The sequence below is a fragment of the Meleagris gallopavo genome, chromosome 5 (genome assembly GCF_905368555.1).
Source record: "Meleagris gallopavo chromosome 5, MGAL_WU_HG_1.1, whole genome shotgun sequence".
NCBI lineage: Eukaryota > Metazoa > Chordata > Aves > Galliformes > Phasianidae > Meleagris > Meleagris gallopavo.
The window spans coordinates 20,052,451-20,079,458 of record NC_139408.1 but is presented as its reverse complement, the minus strand read 5'-3'; the positions used below and the strand labels follow the sequence as shown (position 1 = coordinate 20,079,458).

Sequence of the window (27,008 nt, the reverse complement as noted above, 5' to 3'; positions counted from 1 at the left end):
TTGTTGGAAGAATACGTCTGATATTTCAGTTTTATTTAAAACCCTACTTTTGAGGTTTTTTTCTCAGTTTCCTGTTATTTGGGAAGCAAACAGTGGAAAAAAAAAAAAAATAAGAGAAGTTTTATTTAATATAACATCTTTCAAGGAAGGCACTGATTTATGGAAATGGTGATATAAAATCAGCTGTAAAGTAAGCCACTGACAGAATAGACATAGGCATCTGATTTTGAAAATTTTGACCCTGGTTACTTCTGTGGCAATGAAAAATGTTAGTCCATAGGGGCTGAGAGTCCTTGGTCTTCTACACTTCTTTTTTTTCTAGCAGCACTACATTAAACTATTATTGTACAAAAGATTTTTATTGATGGAAAAGTATAGTTGAAGAGATAATAGGTATTTAAAAAATAGCATGAGGAAATGCTGTGCAAGTGGTAGTTTAACTCCTGAGACTTTTTACTCTGTTTTTATTATTCTTTGTAGTTAAGTATTAATGGAGTCAGTGCCACTTAAGCAAAGGCATTTGTATCATGTCACTAGCCTATATGGAATTAAGGAAGAGTGAACTTCATCTCTCTAAGTAAGCAGCAGATAACAATGCAGAGCGACACAGAAATCATTGAATTTGCTGTCAGTGTTTGTGATACTTGCTAATTTACATGGGCATTTTCAAGCGATTTGGTGGCTGGGATTCCTTGGGGGCAGTTCACTCAGGCGCTGAAACTCAATCAATGTTTAAATGGTTTTACTCTTCGAGTGACTTAAAAAAGTCCTAAGTAGATGTTTTCATAATTAATACAGTAACTGCAAATCATGCAAGGATCATTTATTTTTCAAAAGATGATAAAACAGCATTCTCATTTGGCTGGGCATCTTGCACTGTGTTTGTTAGTACTGTGAAGAAATGTAAAATGCAGATTGTTGAATTAAGACAAGCAATTACTCACTGATCTGGATGTCTCTACTCCTTCTTTAGTTGATAATGCATCTCTTGTGGAGGAAATATAATGATCTGGAACTCTGAGATCTGAATTCTTCTCTCCAGTAGCCTGTGCAGCATCTCACCTTTGCCTGCTCTGATTCCCCTTGGGCTAGAAACAGGACAGGCAATGCCTTTTTTTCAAAATAACATCTAATATAACTGTTTTCCAAGATGCAGTATGTTGTTTCCACCCTATGGAAAATCCTATTATTTTTTTCCTTCTTATTGTTCTAGGGATGTTTTAAAATATGATTGTTAAAGTTTTTGTGCAGTGCTAACATATCAGTAAAAGAGTGTAGGGATGCTGCTTTGCTCCTGTTGTTTTTTTAACTCCTGATAATGTACAGAGAAAAATGGGGTGCTAGATCTTGATGCAATAAATACCTGCGTTCATTTGATTGCTGATAAGGTCTAATAAATGTGGAATTTTAGGGCTATCTGATGTCTCCTTTCATGATAGGAAGGAAGGTGATGTTCTGACAAAGGCATAAAGTGGGAGCGAAAGATAAGTCATCTGTTCCTGCCTCATTGATTTCCTGCATGCTTTTGAAAGGATAGCTGAAGTCAAATAATCCTTTTTAATTTTTGTGAGCAATAATTTTCTTTGGTAAACTGTAGGCTTCATCATTGCAAGCTCTTGCCCTTTTGTACATAATGCCTCTTTTTAAAAATTTTCTTACTATACATGAGATAAGTAAATAACGTATTTACATTGGATTCAAGTATTTAAATATATTTCTCTTGCAGAGTTTCTGGAGGGCAAGATGCAAAATGCAACTCTAAAAACTTCTAGGCATGTGGAAACCTCAAACTGAAGTAAGAGGAAAAGAGATTGTCATCTCAGACTTCTTTCTAGTAAGCTCTTGAGATTGTCAGCACTGAAAAAGCATCTTGGAATGAACAAAGTTGACGTCCGCTTAAAGCTGATTCAGACTTTGTAGAATGAGTATTATTGCTTGACCTAACATTGCTGTTGTCACCTATTTTACCTACCCTTTTGATTCCTGTTTATTTTTTTAATCTGCCCTACTTGTGCAGTAAAGCAGGCTTTTTTTTTTTTTAAATCACAGTGTCTTTTGACTGAATCTAAATAATATCCCTCCACTTCTGTCCAGTTTAATACCTTACAGCCTCATAGATTTACATTAGCAAATTACATTAGCAAATGGTTTAATTTGTAGAAATCATAGAATTGTTTGGGCTAAAAGATACCTCAAAGATCATGTAGTTTCAATCCCCCCGCTCCCATGGGCACAACCACCTTTCACTAGATCAGGTTGCCCATAACTCCATCCAGCATCCAAGAATGAGGCATCATCAACTGCTTATTTGTATTTTCAGAATAGGTATATGTATTAATGAAAAAAATGCTACTGTTCAAAGAATTAAGAGTGGCACAGCAGTTTGGCATATATGTTATTGCAGGTTGTTACTTTTAAACAATGGAAAAAAGATTGTTTTTTTTAACTGAGCATGAGATATTCTAGTTCTATATATTTTGCTTTAGTAATGGAACCGTGAATAAGACTTAAATAATTCCACTCAATGCAAAGTCTGGGTGGAATTCTTTGAGTGAAGACTAGGAGCTGAGCAAACTCTGTAAGAGCAGTCATATAAAACAGCTTATTGCTAAGATGCAAGCATCCTGAAACCATGATCTTAGATATGCAGGGCAATATAAAGTATATAGCTAATTCCCTCTGCTGGGCTTGTTTGAAAATCTTAGCTTTAATGTAATTAAAGAACATACTGATCTCTAGTTGCTTTAATCACTTGAGTATCATGCACCTACCTGACAGTTTCAGTGTTTCTGCATTACCTCCATTTTGATTAGACCCAGTTACATTTAATTAGCAGGTTGTTTGATCAATTAGATAATGAACCTTAAAGTCACCTTCTTGCTTCAAACAACAATGAACCGCTCCTCTAGAAAGAAAAGGAGAGAAACCTGTGTAAGTAAGCTTTTAGTGCACAAAAATATCCAGGCTATTTTGCAACATAGAACTAAAAAATATTTTAAACTCTTAAGAATAGAAGATTAACAATTCAGTGAAATTTAACTCCGAGGCTTCTTAATGTGAATTATCTTCTTCTGTTTATGTCTAGATCTGTGTTGAATAGGAGAGAGGTACTTATCATTGAACCAGCTTTGCTCTTGCTTCATTGATTTCTATGTCATCAGAATAAGACTAATGTTGAGTGACTTCAAATGTTGCATGGTGCCCTTGCAATGCTATCATAAAATATTTCTGTCTATTACATAAATAGCAGTGAATAAAAGCAGAAATGAACAAGCAACAGCTTAGTAGAAAAATCAAATTTTGAAAAGTGTAAGTTCCTTTTCAGACAACTGGAAACTGATGTATTCATTTTATCTCTGGCATTCTGTTTGTCTGTACTATTAATCTATTTATTTCTACATTTAAAATATATTTTCTAAACTTATGTGATTCTAAACTTATGTGATTTTTACACTTTCTAAATATGAAACTAGCATGCTCCAGAATAGAATTTTCTACTTGGAAATTATTATCAAATATTGCTCTTTATTGCCATTAAAGGCAAATTCAGAATCACAGCTTCTTTGCACACATGTGGGAATGCTTTCAAACTGCACGTGAAATATAACTACATGGAATCTGGTTGACTCACAAAGCAGGACAGAACTTTAAGGACATGTTTGTGGCCTTTTTCCTGCAGGGGAAAAAAAAAAAAAAAGAAATGCAGTCGATAATCCAGCTGTAATTATTCTGAGAATTTTATTTTCGCAAGTAAAAAATAAATACTTTTTGTGCTCTCAAAATACAAGTGGCCAGCAGTCTATTTCTCTTTGACATTGCTTAATGATGTTGATTCAGCTTTATTTAGAGGGAAAGCTGAATTAATGAGCAATTTTGGTTTTGCTTCAAATGCAATATTGAAAATGACCTGAAATTTAAAATCGTCCTAAATTGCTATTCACAGTAAACTCACTCCTACCCTATAAGAGCACAAGATACATCAAGCTATATACCATTTCACATGGGATCTTAGCCCCCATTTTGTCAAATTAGTGGAACTAGTAACAAAGCTGTGTTAAGGTTCATCTTGTTTTTTTGAGAAGGTCATGTTATGCTATATGGTAAAAATAAATATTAGAAAACAAGAAAAGGTAAGCAATTTTGAGGAAATGGCTGATCTATCTACTTTTAGATTTTGTTCCACATTTGTATTCTCCTCTGAAACTGTTGACAGTTTGGATAATATTCCTCTATACTGAATTTGGTGGATAAAAGCAAAGAAATAGTATTTAAAGCAAAAGAAGTATTAATTAACATGTCTCTTAAAATTTAACAGCTACAATCATAAAATCAAGAATTCAAACACTAAGATAATTTCCCTGTGAGCATTTAACTTTGTCCAAGAAAATACTTAAACAACAATCAACAAAAACATTTCTGACAGCTGTTCAGTGTCATTTAAGAGGCAGAAACTTAATCAATCCAGAAAGAGTAGGAATAGGAAGAATTTGTGTGTTCACCATGCACAAGTATGTTAAGTTTGTTCAAATATACATCTGTATAGCACTCTCAAAAATTTCTGTTCTTTGAATTCTCTAGTCATGGAGGTTAACTTTGAAACGTTGTGTGGAGAAAGAAATCCACTGTTATCTATTTTTCTTATTTTACTAGGTAGCAATGTATAGGGTATAAACTGTTTAGGAATAGGAAAATAAATTATTTCCATCAATTCTAGGATTGGGTAGGGTGGAATACTAATATTATTCAGATATTTTGTTTGCATTACAATAATGAATAGTGCATTGTCTGGCAGTGTTCCACCAGATGTTTGTTTGCTTTTTTTTTTCCAAGCTCCAAAACCACTTGTCTATTATTTTATTCCTTTATAAGAAAACATCTCCATTGATTCAACAAATCTTTCTATACTGCTTGAATTAAAGGAGAGATTTTGAGGGGTGTATGTATGTAAATATATACATATATTAAAAAAATAATAATAATAAAGGAAATACCTTATTTAACAAGCTGGTACCAGTAACATTAAAACTTCCCAGTTCCCTTCAACCCAAGCTTTTCTGTGATTCTTTGATCCCACTCAGTATGCAGACACCAATCCAATTAGGAAAGGGTTAATTATGTTCTTGTGACTCCATCGTCAGCATGTTAAATATTTGGGAGTTCTGTCTTGAACATCATTCACTTCTTGTGGGATATGCCCTCCATTTGCATTTTGTCAACACTTCAGATTTAAGTTGAAAATTGATGCAGAAATTCAAAATCAAAAAGGTACACCTCTATAAATCTCAGTGTTGGTTATGTATTAGCTCTTTCCATTTTCTTCTGATATCAACATGCTGTCTCCTTTTTCGGTTCACTAGGAGTCCTTTCACCACCTAAAATGTATTATATTGCTAATATTTCTGGTCTCTTGCTTCTGATATCATTTCTTAAGATCTGTATTCTGTATCCTTTTCCTGTAGTAGCACAGAGTGGATATGTAGGGAGGAATATAGGAAAAGAATACAAGCATAACAGTATATTGAATAAAAATTAGGACTACTTTGGGATTTTATTCTTGAGCTGTTCTTGGTATTTTTCATTCTAATAGCTTGTATCTGTACAGTATTTGGTGCAAGTTTACTCAAGTATCTGTTTTATCAGTATTCTCATTCTACACACCAAAGATCTAGAGCAGATCAACTACCTAGGCTTCTTCCCCTAGCTAGCTATTTGTCCAGTCTTTGAGTATTTTGAGCCTAGATGAATATATGAATGAAAAGTGGATTTATTTTTATCAACTCTTACTGGATTGCTTTCCCCCAAAAAACTACATGTTTTCTGAAATCATGTTTCTTCTAGCATTCTGATACATTCTCTTTAAACATCCGAAAGCTTTTATAGGGAGAAACAGCAAAAGCTGGTCAATTCCTGATTTTTTTCTGTATAATATTTTTATTTTATAGACTTTGATTATTTTGTTCCTCTGCTTATTTTTCAGAATCCTAGCAGACTTGACCATGTCCCATGCAGAATCTTTTCCCAGTCTTTCATCTTAGCTATTCACTGTAAACATTCCTTTGTTTTGTATCCTTTTAAAATGTGGCGTAGTATTCAAGAAGTAGGAATGCTAAGCATTTTAAAAGGGACTGACAATGTTTTTGTTTTCTATGTTTTCTCTAGAGATTCCTAATATTAATGTATTTTTGATTGCACTCAAATAACATTCATAGACTTATAACTTCACAATCTGCCTCTGCACAGCTTTTCCTCACTTCACAAAATATATTTTTCTGCATTATCTTCAACTTCCTGCAGACTGTCCCATTCTTCTCACACGTCATCATTTATCATTAAAACTAACTGTACTGAAACTCATTACTGGAAAAAAAAAAAAAAAAAAAAAAAAAGAAAAATAGGAGCAATAGATATTAATGGAAGAATGAAGTTTACTTATTTCACGTGACCTAGGGAGTTGAAGATAATTTCAAATAAGTGAGGGTAAAAATTTGAAATATTAAGGTTCTTGAGCTGTTGAGTAAACCAACATCACTCCTTCTTACGTAAGCCTTTGTGCAAAGATAGGCAACAAAAACCTCTTGGAGATTCAGTTTAAGTCAAGCCTATAGAGCTTCAAAGTTGCATGCTCCAGGGCCATCAGGCATCTTAGTTTGCAGCAGATAGAAGAATGGTCTTAGATTCAGCCTCAGAATGATGCTGACACACTTTCTGAGCTTCCAACTACATTGAAAGCCTTAACAAATTTGCCTTTTTGCCAAGGATTCTGTTAAAAAAAAAAAAAAAAAAAAAAAAAAAGTCTTGTAAAATTCCTGACCAGTCTTAGGATTCAGCCCACTAAGCATAAGATCAAATGTAGGAGTCGGACATCATCGCTCAGTGAGGCTTGTTGGTATTTTTAAATATGATTAAAAATAACAAGGGGATATTTACACACTAGCTGCTTCTACAGCAAAAAAAAAAAAAAAAAAAAAGGTACAGAACATGGCCAGTAGACATTTTCAAAGTACAGATAGCATCATGACTGACTAGAGTAAGGTTATATAGTTTGACACTTAGAAATAATATTTCATTATAAAATCATAAGAATTGTCAATAGCAGCACAATGACTCACCAAGGCAGGTAACTCATTATCATGACCTAAATATAAAAGAAGTAGGATTGGCGCTGTTGAAGAGAGTAAGGCATCCTGCGGGAGGAAAACTACCAGCAGTTAAGTTTACAGAAGTCTATTGAGAAGCATGTATATTTTTAACTATTGTTTTGTTATTTTCTATGCAATAATAAAGCCTAATCACAGGAAAGGCTTAAATTTTTGATTCTGCCTTGTGTTTAGTGAGTCCTGGGAAACATGCCTGCTCATACAGTGTTACTAATAATAAAATAAATTATTAAAGCTGACAGAATTTTTATAGCTATTGCTTGTGCTTTATGTGATCTCCACTTTCTCCAGCTTAGGCAATGAACAAAAAACAATCGGTTTCTGTTTCTCTTATTCATGTGCCAGCATAATGCTATTATTTGTAATCATAAAATTGCAGGAAATTTTAAAATGCGAAGAAGAAATGGTGAAAAACAGGCAAATAATCTCTTGGGTTTAAATTAGATTTTCTGTTGACAGTATGTTCTTGTAATATTCCTTTCTTTAATGGAAAATATAAATATCTAAATAATAACAAAGCCTTCAATGGCTTTTCGTAATTAAGATTGACATCACTCTTCATGATGTTTCTAATAAACAAAAATACATTTGTTTGTATGTAGGAGAAAGTTATATTTTTAACCTGAGATCTTAAACTCAAAAAAGATTTACAAAAACAATTGATAAAATAAATAGTCTGCCTGGAAGCTCAAAAGGAAAGGAATTAACAAATACAAAACTAATTTTATCAAACAATTCTATATCCTATTACGTTTTTGAATGTTTGAATCCTTTTTATATGTGTTGTCAATAAAACACACTTTAGAAATAAACTTTGAGCATTCTGTGTTTAGGTTATTAGACTTGTGTTATAGATGTTAACTTCTCTAGAATAACTAATAAAATAGATTTTGAAAGCTAGGAACTGATGATAATGTAATCAATTCAGTCCGGTAAGTGTAAATTTGTAGAAATTCTAGGTAACAACAAATATAGAGATGGATTTTGACAATTGTGGTCTAGAGAATATTGTTACACATTGTTATACATTCTCTTGTATCATATTTTACTGAATATTTTGAATGCTGTTTAAGGGATATTATAAGTAATGTTGCAGAGTTTTCATACAGGATTCACCTATGTGCAGGTATATATGGGAACAGTAGAGGAAATGACTTCAAACTTCAATACGGTAGATTGAGGTTGGATATCATGAAAAAGTCTTTTGGAACAGGTTGTTCAGAGAGGTGGTTGATGCCTCATCGCTGGAGACTTTCAAGGCAAGGCTGCATAAGGTCCTGGGCAACCTGATCTAGCTGTTGTTTCCCTGTTCATTGCCGGGGGGGCTGCATTAGATGACCTAAAGGTCCCTTCCAACTCTAAGGATTCTTTGATTCTATGTACTTAGGCTGCTCTAAAAGTAATGCATCCTACTTATTTTGGTGGAAACTAGAACAGATACAAAGAGCACAATAGCATTATTTGAGGAAATTCTCAGATACAAAACACTATTTTTCAGCATTGTCACCACCATTAGCTGTGCATTTTTTTTCCATGACTGCAGTCATAGGAATTCAAATTGCTTATGTATGCCAGTTTTACTCAACTTAGACCATGCTTAAAATGGCCATTATCTGACTGCTTTATTCCTCGTTATCCTTACCCACTTTTGGGGTATGAATAGCTATTGCTGCAGTATGTGATTTTTTTTTTTTTTTTCTTAAGCTCTACCAAGGGAGGATTCTACTGTGCACAGAAATGTCATCAATTTAAAAGGATTCTTCTCTGTATGAAACAATGAAACTACAAATTATTAAAACAAAAACTGAAATGTCACCTTAAACTAATGAAAATCCATCATTGGACAACACAGAGCTGACACTTCTGTGAGCCCCTTTAAAACTCAGATTAAGAAGAGAAAATTAAGCTTGAAATGGAGAGGAAACAAAAGCATCTCTCTTTTCTGTGACACAAGTTGAGAACAGTTTGCTGATTATTCTCAGACAAGCTGATCTCAGTGGTCCTCACAAAATTGCTTTAAAAGGCTGGCAATGTTATCTAGTGCTGGAGTGGAAAAACACTGATATAGACATGAAAGCAAGAAGAAATATAATTTGATTACAATTTCAGCTGTCTGAGGAGCTTCACCTTTCAGATTGTAATGAACTAGTATATTCATCACAGAATCATAGACTGTCTTAGGTTGGAAGGGACTTCAAGATCATCTAGTTCCATCCCTGTGCCATGAGCAGGGTTGCCACTCCCTAGATCAAGCTGCCCGGGGCTCCATCCTTGAGAATAGAATATCTGTTTGCCTTGCAGCTGATCCACAGCTTTGCTCCCATGTCTTTCCTGTAGGGACATAGCTGCAGAACTGCCTTACTAGCTCAACCTCATGGTTATTCTAATCCAGTTTCCTATCTCTGAGAGTGGGTAGTACTGATTGCTGCGGTAGAAAGTATATAAAAAAAAAAAAAAAAAAAACCTGCACAGATGGCTCTTATAAAATAACCTGTGCATGCTGGAGTTTTCTTTTAAATTCATTTAAATATATTACGGCCTGCTTAGAAACTGAGGTGTTTCTAGCTTTTAAATTCACATAATTAAAAGTCAAGTTTCAGATCAACCCGGATGTTCACAGTATCAGCAAACACCCCCTGATCCCTGTGTTTAAATCTAAGTCATGAGTAGTGTTCGCCAGGGGTCATTATTCGGCCTGTCCTGTTCAATATCTTTATTGAGCCCTCCTAGATGAGGGGATTGAGTGCACCCTCAGTAAGTTTGCAGATGACATCAAGTTTGGACTAGGTGTCAATCTGTCTGAGACTCTTCAGAGGGATCTGGACAGGCTGGATCACTGGACTGAGGACCGTGGGATGAAGTTCAACAAGCCAAGAGCTGGGTCCTGCACTTTGGCCACGACAACCTCAGGTAATGCTATAGGCTTGAGACAGAGTGGTTGGAAGACTGTGTAGAAGAAAAGGACCTAGGGGCATTGGTTGACACTTCGCTGAACATGAGCCAGCAAATATGCTGACCATAAGGTGACCAAGAAAGCCAGTGACATCCTGGGTTGTATCAGAAATAGCCTAACCAGAAGAAGCAGTGAAGCGATCGCCCCTGTGTTCACTTTTGGGCCCCTCGCTAGAAGAAAAGTATGAAGGCCCTGGAGCATCCCCAGAGAAAGGAAACAAAGCTGGTGAGGTGTCTCAAGCACAAGTCTTACGAGGAGCAGCTGAGGGAACTAGAACTGTTTAGAGTAGAGGAGAGCAGGCTCAGGGAACACCTTCTCGCTCTCTACAGCTCCCTGAAAGGAGATTGTGGCTAGGTGGAGGTTGGCCTCTTCTCCTGTGTAACTAGTGACAGGACAAGAGGTGATGGCTTTAAGTTGCACCAGGGGGTTGGATATTAGGAAAAACGTTTCTGAAAGTGTGGTCAGGGATTGGAACGAGCTCCCAAGGAGGTGGTTGAGTCACCGTCCCTGGAAGCGTACAAGAAGTGCTCTGATGTTGTACTAAGGGATGTGGTTTAATGGGGAAGAATTGGTGACAGGTGTATGGTTGGACGGGATGATCTTGGAAGTCTTTACCAACCTTAGTGATTCTATGATTCCATGACTGCTAATATTGGTGATACCTCATACTGCTGAATATCAGAGACCAGCTGTTTTTTGGGGGGGAAGGGTATCAGTACTCATAGAGGTTCCCTACTGTTAGGGAAGCGCAGATGTGGGGAACTGGAGAACTGTTTCTGAGCTGCAGCTTACTTGAATAAGGGTTTTAAATTTTCAGTAGGGACACTTCTGCATTGCTGAAAAACACTGCATTAGGCTGTGCAAGACTGCAAAGAATATATATTCATAATATTTAGGCCAAATCCTGAGATTAGGGTCTTCAGCTGCTTTTAGCATCAAATAGAAGTGGGAACTTCAACTTAGATAGTCTTTGCACACTCTATTGTTGCTCGCTCAGCTGCTTGTGAGAGTTTAGATGTAATTTTGCCTTGGGCATGGAGCCAGCCTCTGCAACGCTGAGAGAAGTGATAGTTCAGGGCTGCTCTTTTACTTCTTTTCATCACTGCTGAGTGTTGTTTTACTTTCCTCATTTCAGAAAGAAACTGATCATCCAGTGTGTGGGCTGTCATCAGCTTCCTCCCTTCCTCTCTCATTTTCTTCTGTAGTACAACCCAGGGGTGACTTCTAGGACTGCACAGTTTCCACACCCTGGTGTTCTGTCCCCTTGCCTGCAGTGCATGCCATGAATCCCCCTCAGCAAACAACTATTGCACAGGGTGCAATTGCTAAGGCAGCAGCTGTGCTTAAATAGAAATCTAGCAATCTGCTGTGTACAAGTAGAGGTTTTAGCTTAGTGGATCGGGTCGCAAAATGCGTGACATCCAGCATCTTGCTTCAAGCAATGACCCATACTTGATGTTTCAAATGAAGCTGAAAGTACCTAACAATGTAACTTGGGAATTGGATGTGGCAGAAGAAAAAGATTTAATTTACCTTTTCTGCTGGCCTATGAAACGAAAGCACAGTTACTTCTTTTATAGACTGTAGAGGCATCAGTCCCTTCTGTGTCTGTAGGGGGACTGTGGAACAATTCAGGTCTAGGAAAAAACATGGTCAGAGAGAGTACATGTGCAATTCAGACTTGCTGGAAAATGTCTTTTCTATCTTCCTATCTGAATCTACAGGCAGATTGGAATTGCCTTGGCCAAGATACCAAAACTTATTGAATTACATGCTGTTCAAACTAGCACACTGTGCTGTTAACATTGTTTCATTATCTTTTATTACTGATTGCAGGACCGCTGGTATGGAACACAGTGTGTTCAGATAAAGCTTCTCTCAAGCACCAATTTGTTGAAACAGTGGAACCGATAGGGATGTACCAATTAAGATAGCTTTAATGGGTTATAAAAGCACTGTCCATCCTACAGATGGTCTTAGATACTAATAGTGGTTTTCATGTTCTAGTCATCATGCAATTTTAAAAATAATTTAAAAATTTGTATTTGTTGTTATTGGCTGTGATAATTTTTCTTAAATTCTGTTTTCTAGTGAAAATAAGACTAAAATGTTCTCTATGTTGAATTTAATTTGATTTTCAGAATCTCAGAAGGACCACAATCATGGGTTAGAGAGAGAGATTTGAATTTTTAATCATGCAATGGTTCAGAATGTTTCAATGCATGCTGAATCTCAGCCCCAGTAACCTGTTCATTTTTGATATGTTAGTGGATGCCATTTCAAATGAAATGTAAAATCTAGAATCTCTATTACTTTGTCCACTTTGTGGACATAGAGATACCAATGGTGTAGCAAGGACTAAAAACAAACAAGCACTCAGGTCTTCATTGGAGAAAGATTTTCTGATTCATTTGTTGTTGGTTTTTATTATTATTATTATGCAGATCTTTATTCCTTTGTTGGTAGACTTATTTTCCAATTCTGTTCTGCCCAAAGGATGAACTAGGACTCAAAAATTTCATCAGGTAACATAACGAAAACATTGAGCTATTCACTTTGAAAAAATGTGGATTTTTCAGTCACATAGGAACATATATTTTTTCAATTCCACAAGATGCTCTTGGAGTAGATTTTGATTGATTCTGGGGACTGGAATGGGAATCTCTCATGTTTGTGTTTGGCTAAATACAGATACCACTAATTAGGAAATGCTCTTTTGGTTCGTTGTGCAGATATTAACTTCATTTCAGTGGAGGCAAAATCTTGGATCCTTGATTTAAAAATAGGTATTGCAGACATTCCACAGAGGAAAGGTCTTTGAAATATCTCCTTGGGTACATGTAGTTCCCTGCATTTGTGCTTAACAGTAGAGCGTAATTAGATTTCAAATTAACGTATCATGTGACTATCCTCAAACAAGACTAGGTTAGGGTGAGTTAATTTCCTCTTTTGAGACCTTAATTCTACGTTCTACTTCTATTTTAAGCATATCTGTCTGTGATATATGTATGACTCGTATGTTTATACGTATGTGTATTTACATCTCAACTAATAGAATAGATAGTTAGCTGACCTCAAGTCCTTGGCAGGATGAAATAGCATTTGTAAATGTCGTTATTTGTTTGAAACAAGCATCCAAAGAGCTGGTCCTAGCAGCTTTAAGACATGATTGTTCTATGAAATAGAAAATAGTAACAAAGACATTCATCTTCCCATTTCGTTACCTCTCCCCAGAAGCATTTGTTTCATTTGCATGGAACACTATTCAAGTTGCTGAATCCTAGTCTCCCAGGACTCTTTCAAAGGATTGGTAATGATTTCAGACCCTCTGTGTAAATATCCATTGCGCAAGATAATTCTGTGCTTTCTCAGCTCTATCATTTTTCATGTTTCTGCAGCATTAGTAAGAATTCAAAAGCAAAAAGACCAAATTAGAAATAGAGGAAATCATAATATGATTTCCTCTATTCTAACTTAGTAATAGATGAACTCAATGTAAGGTGGCTTTGAAAACTCCATGAAAATTACAACAGATAATGCAGTAAGTCACGAAGAGTAACCATCTCCTATCTTCAAAACTAGGTAAATACCTTATTCCTGCTGTAGGAATTGAAGATTTGATCCTGATGAAGTAGTTGGCCTCAGTCCTTTCCATCATCAAAAATCTATGTGTAATCTTTATGTGTTATGATACATGAGAAGATATATGTGAGCGGGAGAGAGTCTGGATAGAACTCTTAACAGGATTAGAAGAATAGGGATCTTGTAGAAACTGAATAAGACTGCATTTCTTTTCTTCTAAAAACATGTAGTATAATGAAACTCTTGTGGAAATAAAGCGTCTTTCTAATGGTTTTAGTGAGGAAATCATTTCTTCCTTAGAACCTAATTAGAAATTATTTCTTTTAGATAGTTATTTGGAGTTATCTTGTAGGATGGTTAAAATTCCCTTGTAAGGCCTATAGGAATTAAATTCTTTAGATTTCTGTCCCCAGGCTCTGCAAAAAGTATTTCCGGTCTTATGAAGAGTTTATTATCATCAAAGCCACTGTGTATATTTCAATGTATTGCATAACAGGCTATTGTTCAGTAAACTCTATTGGCAGAGTTTTTGGAATAGGGGAGGAGATGCATTGAAAAGAATAATAAAAAGTAAAAATCCAAGAATAAAAATAATACTAAGAAGACAACTTAAAAAGAAAATCTGGCTTCTAATTCAATAAAAATTAATTTCCTACAGCAAACCCTATGTATTTTGTCATTGTCTACTCCTCAAATTACAGACATATCAGGTGGTCAAAGGAATCATCAACAGCAAATAAGTGTTTCTATTTCATTCATAATTACAAAAGGGCATTTTACAAGTTTAGTTTGCAGGAATGCAGCCTCTTTAGTTATTGTTTTTTAATCCACATAAGTCAGTGGATCTGAGGAACGAGATATGGCTGTAGTGATTAACTGAGATTAGCTTTTTTTATTTTTTTTTCCCAATCTCACTCTGACCCTTTAGAAAAAAAGACTATGTAACTCTATGGTCTTGAGACAGGAAGCTACTCTGCCAATTTTCAAGATCAAATCAGCATCAGATCTGGCTGTGTAATATCTCCCAGCATCTTTCAGCAGCAGGGTGTAAATTTATAACCTTTAGTATTGCAACAAAACTTCTGCTACATGTATTGCAGGAATAACTTGGTCAGTTGTGCTATAGGAATATCTTCTTCATGTAAGAGTTGAAGCTAATTGCAAATGCAGCACATACCACTCAGGTTCCCTGTAGATGAAAGTAGGGTAAATAAAATCATAGAGTTTTACAATCATAAAATTATAGAATTGTAGATTCACAGAATGGCTTGGATTAGAAGGGATCTTTAAGATCATCTAGTTTGAACTCTCTTTCCTTGAGCAAGGTTGCCCCCACCAGATCGGGCTGCCCAGGGCCCCATTCAACATGGCTTTGAATGCCTCCAGGGATCGGGCATCCACAGCTTCTTTGGACAACCTGAAATAATCCCTAAACTGCTACAGAAGACAAGTTCTAATTCTAGTTGAAAATACAAATTCACTGTGTCCAGCTTGCAGAAAGTGTATGATGATGTTTTAATTGTATTGGGAAGACGTATTTTATAATTGCAAACTAAAACTTGAGTTATATTTAATTTGTCCTGAAAGTGCTTTTTCTCCAATCACCCGGATGGGAAGCAGAGACTGCAAGGTGACTCGGCTGAACAATCATTCACTTCATACTGTATTTTGAAGATCAGGGTCATACTTGTTTTGAGCAAAAGAGAAACCTGTTTATTTGATTAATGCTAACCTACATGCCTTTTCCTGTCCCTTGTTATAGCCATAGTGCATCTGCATCACAACACCAGCAGTTCATATGGCATCATTATATACTGGTTGAAAAACACTGAGTGAAGCATTAGGAATATGGGAATGATCTTGGCTCACAGGTCAGTATGTGAGGTACCTATTTTATATTTTCAGTCTCTAATTCACTCCTGTACCACTATTGCCCTGAGTTCTAAAGAATTCTAAGATCTAAATATATATTATGTTACCTAGACTATGCTTTTAGGTTTCCCTTTATTTACTGGTGAATGCATAAGTTTATTATGTTCTTTGTCTGAAGAGGAGAAGACGGACTTTTAGTGTCCATTTCTCCTGAATTTAACCAAAACTTGGAAATTTAATTATGGATCAATTCTCCTACCATCGGAAATACTTTTCCCTAATAATCCAGTCAGAGATACTCCAGTACACTTTCACTTGAGATGTTAGCTACAGATCTATTCTATAGCTTACCAGTGTATATTTGGTTTGAAAAAAAACAAACACCATTTTAACATAAAATTAGAAGAAAAAGAAAAAGTAAATTTACATGTACTTTTTGCTAACTCTAGATTTCACTGCACCTTATCTGAACAGTATAAATTTTAATTTTTATTACTGTTGGATAATCACACACGTCAATTTCGGTTTTAAAATTCTTTTCCTTATTATGTGTAGTTACAAAAACAGTTGGGCTATAGCATCAACATCATTTTTATACAGTTTTTCTCTACTTTCCTCATGCTTGTCTCAAAGCTCAATCTTAAAATAAAACAAAGTCCTCATGACATAGAGTAAGTAATTAAAGCTTTCATTTGTCATGTCATAAGTCTTTTTGGTTTTGATGAGGAAAAAATGAAACAAACTTTTCATCTAATATTATACAGTTGTCCACAGAGTTGTTCAAGTAATAAAATATGTATAGGTATGCGTGAGTCTTCCTTACATTTCTGTATGCTATGATTAAGCTCTGCGAAGCTACATACAGTGCTTTTTCATAGCATGTTTAATTCTACAAAACAAAAAAGGAGATCATTAACAGCGTTAAGGTTGGAGGCAGCCTGGGCTGCAGTGACCATGCCCTGGTCAAGTTTGTGATCTCACAGAATCACAGAATGGCCGGGTTGGAAGGGAGCTCAAGGATCATGAATCTCCAACTCCCCTGCCACATGCAATCCAGGCCATTCTGTGATTCTGCGAAAACTGGTTGTTATCATTGCTGTTATCATTGTACCTGATACAACAGGTACAAATAATTCATGTAGGCAAGTATAGAGTAAAAAAGAAATCTCTTAAAGAATGATTTGTTCAGTCAAAGGCCTTTTACTACAGCGAACTCCCATTTTATATACATCTTGGAAAATAAATTTCAGACCTTCAGTCACCTTTAGAGTAATTCTGAAGTGCAGTTTCTTTGCAGTCTTTTTAAAATTTCCAGATTTTGTAACCAGCTGCTTTTAATAACAGAATAATAATAAAATCTGTTAGCAAAGCCTTTTTAAAATTTCCAGATTTTGTAACCAGCTGCTTTTAATAACAGAGTAATAATAATAATAAAATCTGTTAGCTTATGACTTGCCTTTGTATGAGTAAGAAAGTAATCAAATATCAAACAGTACAGATGCTGTTTTCTAATACAGTCCTGATAGTTTTATAAACTTGGTTCTAACTCAGTTGGAGTGTGATCAGGCCTCAGTAAGATAATATATTCAAGATAATGGAAGCCTATGATCTTCTTCAGTATTCTTCATTAATTTGTGTCTAAGATTCATTTGTATCTTTAAACAGAAAGGCGCTATTTTTGCTTATTGCATAAGAGAATGGGCTATTTGTAAGAGGTATGGCATTTGCCCAAAGGGACAAATGACAAGCAACAATGTAATAGAAATATGAAGAAGCAATCATCCCAATTTCCCTTTTGAAATGCTCCTAATCATTTCATTGGTAAATGACACAAGTTATCCTTGAGTGAGCTGACCAGATAAATAGGGAAGATAAAGTGATTCATTTGTTTTCTACCATTCAAAACAATTGAATATTTAGTACCTGATTGTGAAAGGAAGCTTAAGGCAGACTTAATATTACCTAGATGACAATATTTGTGAGACAAAAAAATGTAGGTTTGATCTTTGAATATTGATCCTGAATTTATTAGTTCTTTATGGTATGTCTTTGGCAGGTCATAATTCATCACCAAAGGAGTAAAAAAAAATTGGAACTTTAATACCATGTGCTACTTAATATCTTTATTCGAAAGAAAATACTGTCATGGCTATCAAGCACTGAATTGCTCAGAACTGTCATCCTATGCCTCGTAGAAACATCCTTTTGTTGATATTTTGTGGCACAAATCCAGTAGTCATTCAAAACAACAGAGACATAAAAAATTGTGAAAAGTTGTGAAGGTGATTTTTTTTTCCCCATGCTGTTAAAACATTTTTGAGAAATAATAAATTGGATATTTTTATATGAATATAATTAATAGGTATGAATCTACATATATTTACATGAATATAAAGAATAATCAGTACATATTTAAAAATTAATCTTTTTTTGAGACAAGTATTTCATTAACTGTGAAGAAACATATGTGGTTATCCTTTTTTACTGTTTGTTTTTTACTGTCTGTTACCAGCACTTGGATAGAAATTCAAGATGAGGAGTTTGATAAGCTAAATGGATGCAGTGAGACAGATCTTGTATCAGTGTAGGTATACTGAATTATATAAGCTGTGGATGTGGTCTGTAAATTTGATTTTTGATAGCAGATAGTATTACAACACAGTCGGGATTTTCTACAGGCAATCTTCATGCTATATTTGTAAGATGGAAGGTCTTCACAAGGCCTCTCCCTGGGAAAGTTCATATAAAAGTCTGGGAGAAGGGAAAGAGTGAATGCCCAAACTAATCAGTAGTGATCCCTTTGGAGTCTGTGTCCACCTATAAAACTGATGTCTATGTTATATGGTGTGAAATTAAGAGAAAATTGTAAATTAAGTCACCTATTATTTCTTGTAGTTTGCATTATTTTATTTTATTTTATTATATGCATTATTCTATTTATTTTATTATATGCATTTATTTATATTATTATATGCATTATAAAGAGAATTATAGCAAATCTGTGTTCAAAATCCTTGAATCAATAATACGAATAACAGAATTTCAAGAAGAGGACTGTAGTAGCCTCATACCAACTTTCAGGTGTACTGTCTGCTGTGACTGTGTTGTCTGTTCAGCTGTCCCTAATGAAGTCATTTCTCTCACTCCCAGTATGTTCTTACTTTGCCTTTCAGTAAAAATTGGGAGATAAGAATAGTGAAGTGCAATTGAATTTAGTCTAGTAAGTGCCTTTCTTGCTCATAAGTACTGCTTGTTAAATTTCATTTTGAAAAATGAAGCTGTATTTAGTGTAAATGTGAGGGATCCTAGTGAGAAGAAAAGCACCCCAAACCATTAAAAGAAAAAAAAAAAAAAACCTGCTCTTTTTGCTGCTATATAATTTTAAAGCTATTTAGCAATTTGTACTATATTTAAGGAAAAAAAGATTGCTGACAACTTGGACACCAGACTGAAAGTAAAAGGAAAATTTTTTACAGAGGCTTTTATACCCTTTAAGAAGAAAAAATAAAATTTGCAAGTTCCTAGCAGACCTTTAATTAAATTGGAATGTTGCTATGCCACCTTAATACATTAGGGAGAAACTATTAAGGATGTTTGCTGACTGCAGTATACTGCAGGTTACATTGTTAAGCTTCTTTGTGGAGCAGAAGCAAACTCTACTAAATAACTTCAATGAGTGATGGTAGGATGCAGCTTTGCTCTCTTTGTACTTGTTACCTATATAGAGGACTTGACACCCCAGTACTTGCCACTGTCTGCAGTCTAAACAGCAGATATCAAATTTTTGTAGTTCTCACCAAATGATGGCTACTCTCTTGCAGCATTTGCCTTCACATTTAAGAAGAGAGAAGATAATTAATGGCTAACTCTTACCCTAGAAATATGTCATGTCCTGGCTTACTCAAGACAGATGTCAAGAATGAGAGATTTTCTAGCGCATCCTTCTGCAAGTACTGTTAGATAGCTTGTCAACATGCGTAAGTTACTGTTGACTGAAGGTCATAGAATGGTGGTCTCCTCACGGTGGATACCCAGGTTTCTGGCTGAGCTGAAAAAAAGGTCTACTGCATCTATTGAGCAAAATGGAGAGCTTCAAGAAGCTGTTGTAAGAATTCCATAAAAGCAGATTGTTCTTCCAAGCTAATCCTACAGCAGTGCTCTGGTGCTGTACTAACACAAATGCTCCTCTTTAGTATGATTCAAGCGAATGAGTCAAACCGTCTTTCCAAAAAACTGTTTCTAAAACAGTTGGAAAGTTTACCATAGTACAGTAGGTCAAATTTGAACACAGATATATAGTTCACATTGTGCCTTCAGTCTGAATTGAAGGCAGCAGTCTTCACATGGTATACTGCAAAAAAGCCTCTGTTTCTCTCAAGAAGTAGCTGAATGTAAGTAGAGAATAAGATAATTCTGATATACTACGTATGTTATCTGTCAGTTTAGAACTTAAAGCTCACAAACTTCTAGTTAAAGTATTAATGTAGTATAAGTATAGGTACTTCTACATAAAAATACAACTGTAGTATAAGCATAAGCCATTACCATCTATTAGTCACTGTAAAGCCTCCTAAATTTAATGTATGCCAGACATAACATATTATAAATGCTGAAGATAAGGACCTCTCTTGATTCATCACAGGTAATGCTTGCTGTTTTCAGTTCACAGCTACCATTGCAACTCTGTATTTTATGGTGGGAAGGAACAAAAAGAAATGAAAGGAAATGACTCATTTCAAAAAAAGAAAAGGCTTTTTTGTTGTTGTTTTGGTGTGTTTTGTGGTTTTGATTGCTTGTTTTAAAGAATTAAAACTGAATCCAGTATTTACCATACTTTCAGATTTCAGCAACTGGAAAGCAGATCATCTTCATTATGCACTTAAAAAAAAAAAACAAAAACATTTGTCTTATTTTTATCTTTTGATGCCTGATTTATAGAAGCTGCATTTTCTTAACAATTAGCTGTCTAAAGCTCCTGATATTCCTCACAAGTAAGTGGATTGTTTAGAGGATAAGGTTCAGAACTTCATCTAGATTGAAAATAATTCTGGTTTTGTTGAATGGGGTAATGGCAATTGAATGGAGAACTAGAATAAATTTAGTCAATTTCTGTAGAATTACATAGAAAAATATTGCATTCACCTTTCTGGAGTGGAAAGAATTATAAAGAAAATAAACTACGGAAACATCTTTTCTTTCTTTCTTTTTTTTTTTTTATCCTCAGAGATATAGAGGAGATCGCATTATTAAAAAAAAAAAGTTTCCATCATCTTCTCTCTGACAGTCATAGCTCAGGTTTCAATCTATGACTGCAATATTAGAGAAAGTTCTATGCATGTTCTTTATCTCTGATACCTAGCCACTCTCCTGTCTTCACTGAAATCCTTCTGAGATTTAGATTCCAATCTAGAAATCGGGGCTAATACAAGGTTCCACTGTGAGATGTAACTTGCTGTAATCTTCACTGGTTCTACTTGCTGCTATTATGTCTTGACAGTTCTTGAGATTTCTATAGTACAGAGCATATGGACAGCAATATGAGTGCAGAAATGAAGATATTTTCCCCAGGTTACTTGGATTGAGGTTTTAAAATCATTCTTGCAGTTTAACATCAGATATTGGCAACCAATTGTGGTAATAGCCACCATTAGGCGCACTTGTGGATATAGTGGATATAGTTAGAAATATCAGGCAAGTAGTAAAAGATACATGTACTTGCTTACATGCACACAAAAGCTTCCAGACTAAGTGGCCCACTATCTGATACAGGTCTGTAACGCAGAAAAATGCTGGGGATATATACGTTGTATAGTGTCAGTATTTCAATGCAATGTTAGCACTTAAATTGTTTAGCACTTTGTCATTGTTATTTTTAGCCCATAACCACGTGGAGCTGGTGTGAAGTACACTGGTCTGATGATACCAGAAATCTTCTGCAGCATACTTTTGGAAGCAGGTTTGGAATACATTATCAACATATTTGTCTTCTTGAAGTATTTCAATGGCCCTTAATAATGACAGTCTGAAAATATATTTAGTGTACTTATCTTCACACATTGTTCTGCAATAGCGAATGTAGGTAAGAATCCAGAAAACAGTTATCAACCGGAAAGATCTGGATACAGCAATATTTTTGTCATTCAGCTGTATTTTTGATGTACTTACGCTGGAGCAATAGTTAAAAATTAAAATAGAAAACATTTTTTCCTGGTAGGAATAAATTAGAAATAGTTTGAACTATATTTAATAAAGAAAATTAGGTATACCTGTGCATAAACAAATTCAAGTACTGATGTGCAAGCTTCCATATTGATATTGACTTTAACTACATGACTAGATGATATTTTTCTCATAGGAGCTCCGTGTCTCTCAGCATACAAAATCAAAAAGCAACCTAAATTTCGTACTTGCATATTTATCAGTAATATGTTCTCTTTTTTGTTACTATTTTGTTACCATAAGAATGTCAGCTGCTTCAAAGCTGCCTAGAGTATGTACATTTTCAGCTATTATTGTATCGGCATATCCCTTGCACAGAACATTGCATCTGTAAATGGTTAAAAATTTACTAAGTTGTAAGAAACTGAGAACAGCATTTTACAATGGCAGATATTGAAGATTCTTAGTAATAGGTGGTATCAGTGCTGTCTCTGATTATAGAATGGCTTGGATTGGAGGGGACTTCAAAGATCATCTATACAAGTCAGCATAGAAATTCAAAGTTTTACTACAAATAAGCATACTTATATTCTTTGATAACACCAATTATCAAATGTATTCTGCTTTGAACAGACATTTTTCACATTTATTTTGAATCTTGGATTCCTCGCTTGCTTTAAAGCATCTTTAAAGTAGCAGAATAATTGCTTGGAATCTTTTAATAATCCAATCTGTTAATATCTTGACATTTTATAATATTAAATGACTTTTGTTTCAAAGCACACTGTCACACACATGAACTTTGCCTTTTTAGCTAGCTCAGTTACTACTTTTACTTTATTACTTTAATTAAATGAAAATTAAATTTCCATCACACTAAAAATCTGTCCTAAAAGTATGACATCAAAGTCCAAGTGCTTACATTTGCCAGTGAAGCTGGCTTGGTGTACCAAATTCTTATTCTCATATGAGATAGAGTCCTGACTGGTGAAATGAAAAGTTCTGATTGATTTCTGTAGGAATCAGTTTTTACCATGGTTATCCCTCATAGATCTTGTTAAAGTGAAAGTCTGTGGTCAACCCATGAATTTAGAATACTGTATCAGTACTTCAGAATCTGAATTGGTAGGAGGAAGGAAGTAGCCCTCCTGTTACTGGAAATTTTACCATTTTGTTTAATTATGTGGTTTGCTCCGAAAGTCATGTCTCCTATTTATTTTCATGGAAACAAAATCAAAGAACATAATAATACTGTTTGATAAAGCCAATTCTCATCTACAAAACACTATTTTCCAACATAGTCACCACTATTAGTTATGCATTATTGACAGTGAAAAACAGGAGCCTGCATGCCACACTTGTAAAAACCTGCACCAGTAGAGGTGATCACTATCACTGTCGCCACTGCTGAAACACCACCCACCACCTCACTGTGCTTACATCCACTGTTTGGTCTCCATAAATATACAGTAAGCGTCAATGAATGTCAGCAGGTGCAATTTTTTCCATGTGGAGGAACTCAGTGACACACTTTTGCTTCATATGCACTTCCATGTCAGACACCATTTTGTCTGACTGCCTCTCTGCTTTTGTTGTCACATGACAACAAAATGGAACAAAATGTTGGTGGTAAGGTTCAGTCTCTACTGCCATACTATGAGCATCCGCCTCTGACATCATGGGCCAACATTCCTATGGCAGGAATTTTCTTTCAGGTTCTTTTAATCATTTATATTTAAAAACTAGTTCAGAGCTCGCCAAAACCCTCTCTGACTTAAAGTTTATACGAAAGATTTCCGCAGCCAAGAATCAGAAGATCATAGCACATATATTGGAGTGTCTTGGCAAGAGTAAGCTTTGGAGATATTATACAAGGAACTGGAAGCAGTACATCCCCAGTAGTCCTTGCCTATTCCTACTGTAGGAAGGACTGAGCTGAGTCTCAGGTGATCCAGTGTTACCAGCATCTGTGGCTTGTTCTCTAGGTTGAAAAGAAGAACAATTCTCCTGAGATATCCAATGAATTTCAAGTAGGAACTCATAATGTATGTCTTAAGCAGTATATGCTATCAACTGCTAGTGGCAGATAATTATAATGCTACTTGTTTATCTGAACGCAGTTCTTCTGTTGGAGGAAAAGAAAGAAGCTGCAGTGAGGTGGGTGTCAGTCTCTTTTCTCAGGTGACAAGGGATAGGATGCGGAGAAATGGCCTTGACTTATTCCAGGGGAGGTTTAGTTTGGATATTGGTAAGAATTTCTTTATGGAAAGGATGGTAGGCATTGGAACAGGGAGGTGAAGGAGTCCCCATTCCTGAGGCAATTAAGAGACATGTGGATATGGCCCTTAAGGGCATAATTTATTGTAGTTTACTTGTAGTGTTTGATAAATGGTTGATCTTAATGATCTTAAAGGTCTTTTCCAACCCAAATGATTCTGTAATTTTGATATGTAGATAAAAACATCAAATATAAGATATTTAATGCATTTCTGGAAGGTATACGAATATTATGATAAGAATAATACAGGAATCTGCAGAATAGGACAGAACAATTTCTAATATTTAATACAATTTAGTTTTAAATGTCATACCATGTTGGTTTTCTAAAGGTTGAGTAGTACACACTTCAGTGTGTACATGAAGTCCACGTTTGAATGGAAATGTGATGCAGGAGTTCTGGCTCCCAGTCCTGCCTCTGCTGCTGACAACTTTCATTCCAGCATATCCGCTTAGTCCCCTGTGTAGTGCTGGGAGCAAAGTTCATCCGTGCTCTACTCACATGCAGACTCTCTTGTGCTCTTGAGGCTAGGCTGGAGCTGCACTGTGAGACATCTTAGTTTAAGGCCAGTAACAGAGCTAATTTGTGGTTATTTTTTGGACCAACACCCAATACATCTAGTCAGCATGTGGTGTGAAGCTCATGTTTTCAAATTATCTTGCAGATACGTGCTAAATTTTGCCAGCTACTTTCATGCATTAATTCATCAGTTTATTCAGTCCTGAACTAGAATATAACCTATCTCTTTTTCAGAGGTCTTGTGAGGATGTGTTTAGGTTCAATGCCTTATTAAATCAATCCAGTCAATGGTGGATTGTTGCCAAAATTTTCAGTGGGTGCAGAAGGCTCTGCAGCCCCTACATTCATGCAACTCCCAATAACAGAAGTATCAGGTCAAAGTTTGTTGTAGAGATCTAGGAAGATAGTTGTAGGTAATTGTTATAGTCCCCCTGAGTCATCACATAGTTTCACTCTTAATTTTATTTCACTAGCTGCCTCCTAAATTGAGTCATTTTCCCACTTGTAATATTCAAAGGTGTACAAATAGTGTATGCAAGAGCACCTGTGACCTATTCATTGCCCAGCAGTGATAGACTTGGTAATAATGTGCTTGCTATTCTGTCTGTGCTGCACTTTGGTAAAATCTAAGGTTTAATTGAAATACACCCTGACCTTGGTTTTGATCATGGGGCATAGAATAGACATAATTGCTATGAATCTACTGAGAGATATTATGGCAAAATGTCATATTGCTAATTTTGGCTGCTCATACCCTTTTGGGGGAAAAAACAAACAAACAAACAAAAAAAAACAGTGAACCAGTGAACCTAAGCTCTCAGTAAAAAAATGTGTGGCAGATTCATAAAAGTCCTAAAACAAGTAATTTTCCAAAAAATTAGCTTCTTACAATTCTCTGTGCCTATTTTTTTTTCTCTCAAAATGCTATCACAGTATGATAATTGCATTGCCCCAACAGTTTCGTAGTCCTTCATAATTAAATAAACAGCTTGTAAATTGCAGACCACAGAATGCCTGTGTTCTACTCTTACCTTAAGGGGTTTCCATAGTTACCAAGGACAAGAAATTTGACCATCAGTTGCCAGACTCGAGGCTATTCACAGCCATAACTTTTTATTTTCTGTCTCTTTTTCACTTTGTCTCTATGTTTATTAACAAAATGAGGGAGTAATTTGGACTCAGTTAGCCACTACAAATGTAGTGATGTAAAATGGACTCTGGTGCTTTAGTGTGCTAGCTGGATGTGTTTCTCCCAGGTCTTTTGGAATAATGCATACTAGCAATACAGTCAAGGTTATGAAATACTTATCCAGCACTTCTCCAGCTCAGTGTCAAATAATTCATGTCTTAAAATAGGAAAGCATCTTTCTTAACACAGTGTTACAGCGTAGATGTATTTAGGCAGATGTGCCTTCTAATTGATACCAAAAATAAGCATTAATGCAGACTTTGCATTGCTACTTTACAATAATTTGCTTTTATCATTCAGTTTGCTCCGTTTTGCGTATTACAAAATGTATTTGGAAAAACTGTACTTTTTAAAGCACAAACACTATTCCTTATACCAGTGAAGTAGACAGTCCTCTGATCTGCTTATCTCAAAAAAAATCTTATTTTTTTTCTAAATTAATTCAATTTTTACCAGAGCATGCCTGCTGCCAATGCATAGAAAGTACTGCTAATCCACAAATATATTATATTTTTATCAAATTAAAATATTTCTATCTCCTAGATTATGTTAGCTCCTGAGGTTAAGAACTCAGTAATGATCAAAGGATGTTTTGTTTTAGAAAAAGAAATATCCACCATTAGCATATTCAGTAAATTAATATATATATATTGTAATTTAGAAAAGAATGTTAAATGCTATTGGTTTTGGCTTTAAAATCTGAACTTGCATTTCATAAGAGTTGGATGAAACTTTCATAAGAACAAATATATAATCTAATATCCATTTCTTCTGTTTGATCTTCCTTGTTCTGGTTGTATATGCATATGGTTGTGTGAGCATTGTTAGACTATGTGGTGTTTTGATCTGATGTTTCCATCATTTCTATCTTATAGTTTGTGAGTACGGAGGCAATTTGGGAAGGAACAAGGGGAAAAGTCTTGGAATCCACCAGTCACGCTTTTTTTTTGCCTTTGCGTCTATACAGAACACATTTTAATATCCTGTAGACATAACCTGACAATTTTTACCTGTTTCTTTAAAATCTTGTTGAAAATGATTCTATTTATAGTGTTTAATATTTCCATGTAACAACTAATAATATGCTACCAAACTAAAACTGGTTTGTTTGGAATTAAGTGTTATTGTAGTAGTAGCTTTAAATAGATGTTGTCTTAAATCACTACTAGTCTGTTAGTCTGTTTAAAAAAAAAAAAAAAAAAGTACCACAGTGCTCTAAAATAGTGACCTTAGTGTGACTTAGGAATGAAGAATACAGTGGTTTGGAACACTGCTGTAGGATACCATATAACTTTTTAC

The 27,008-nt window shown here is 35.2% G+C and overlaps 1 protein-coding gene across 5 annotated transcripts in view; it reads left to right on the top strand.

Moving 5' to 3' along the window:
* Window positions 1-27,008, top strand: part of LRRC4C (leucine rich repeat containing 4C) — a 95,529-nt gene that overhangs the window by 57,964 nt on the left and 10,557 nt on the right. For 2 of the 5 annotated variants that reach the window (XM_031553516.2, XM_010711267.4), the window contains one exon: window positions 15,455-15,563. The exons of 1 other annotated variant lie outside the window; for it this stretch is intronic. The gene's annotated coding sequence lies outside the window, so the exon portion shown is untranslated. Of the gene's footprint in view, window positions 1-1,726; window positions 1,835-15,454; window positions 15,564-27,008 lie in introns of all 5 variants that reach the window. 2 more of the 5 variants (XM_010711269.4, XM_010711268.4) reach the window with 2 other exon arrangements.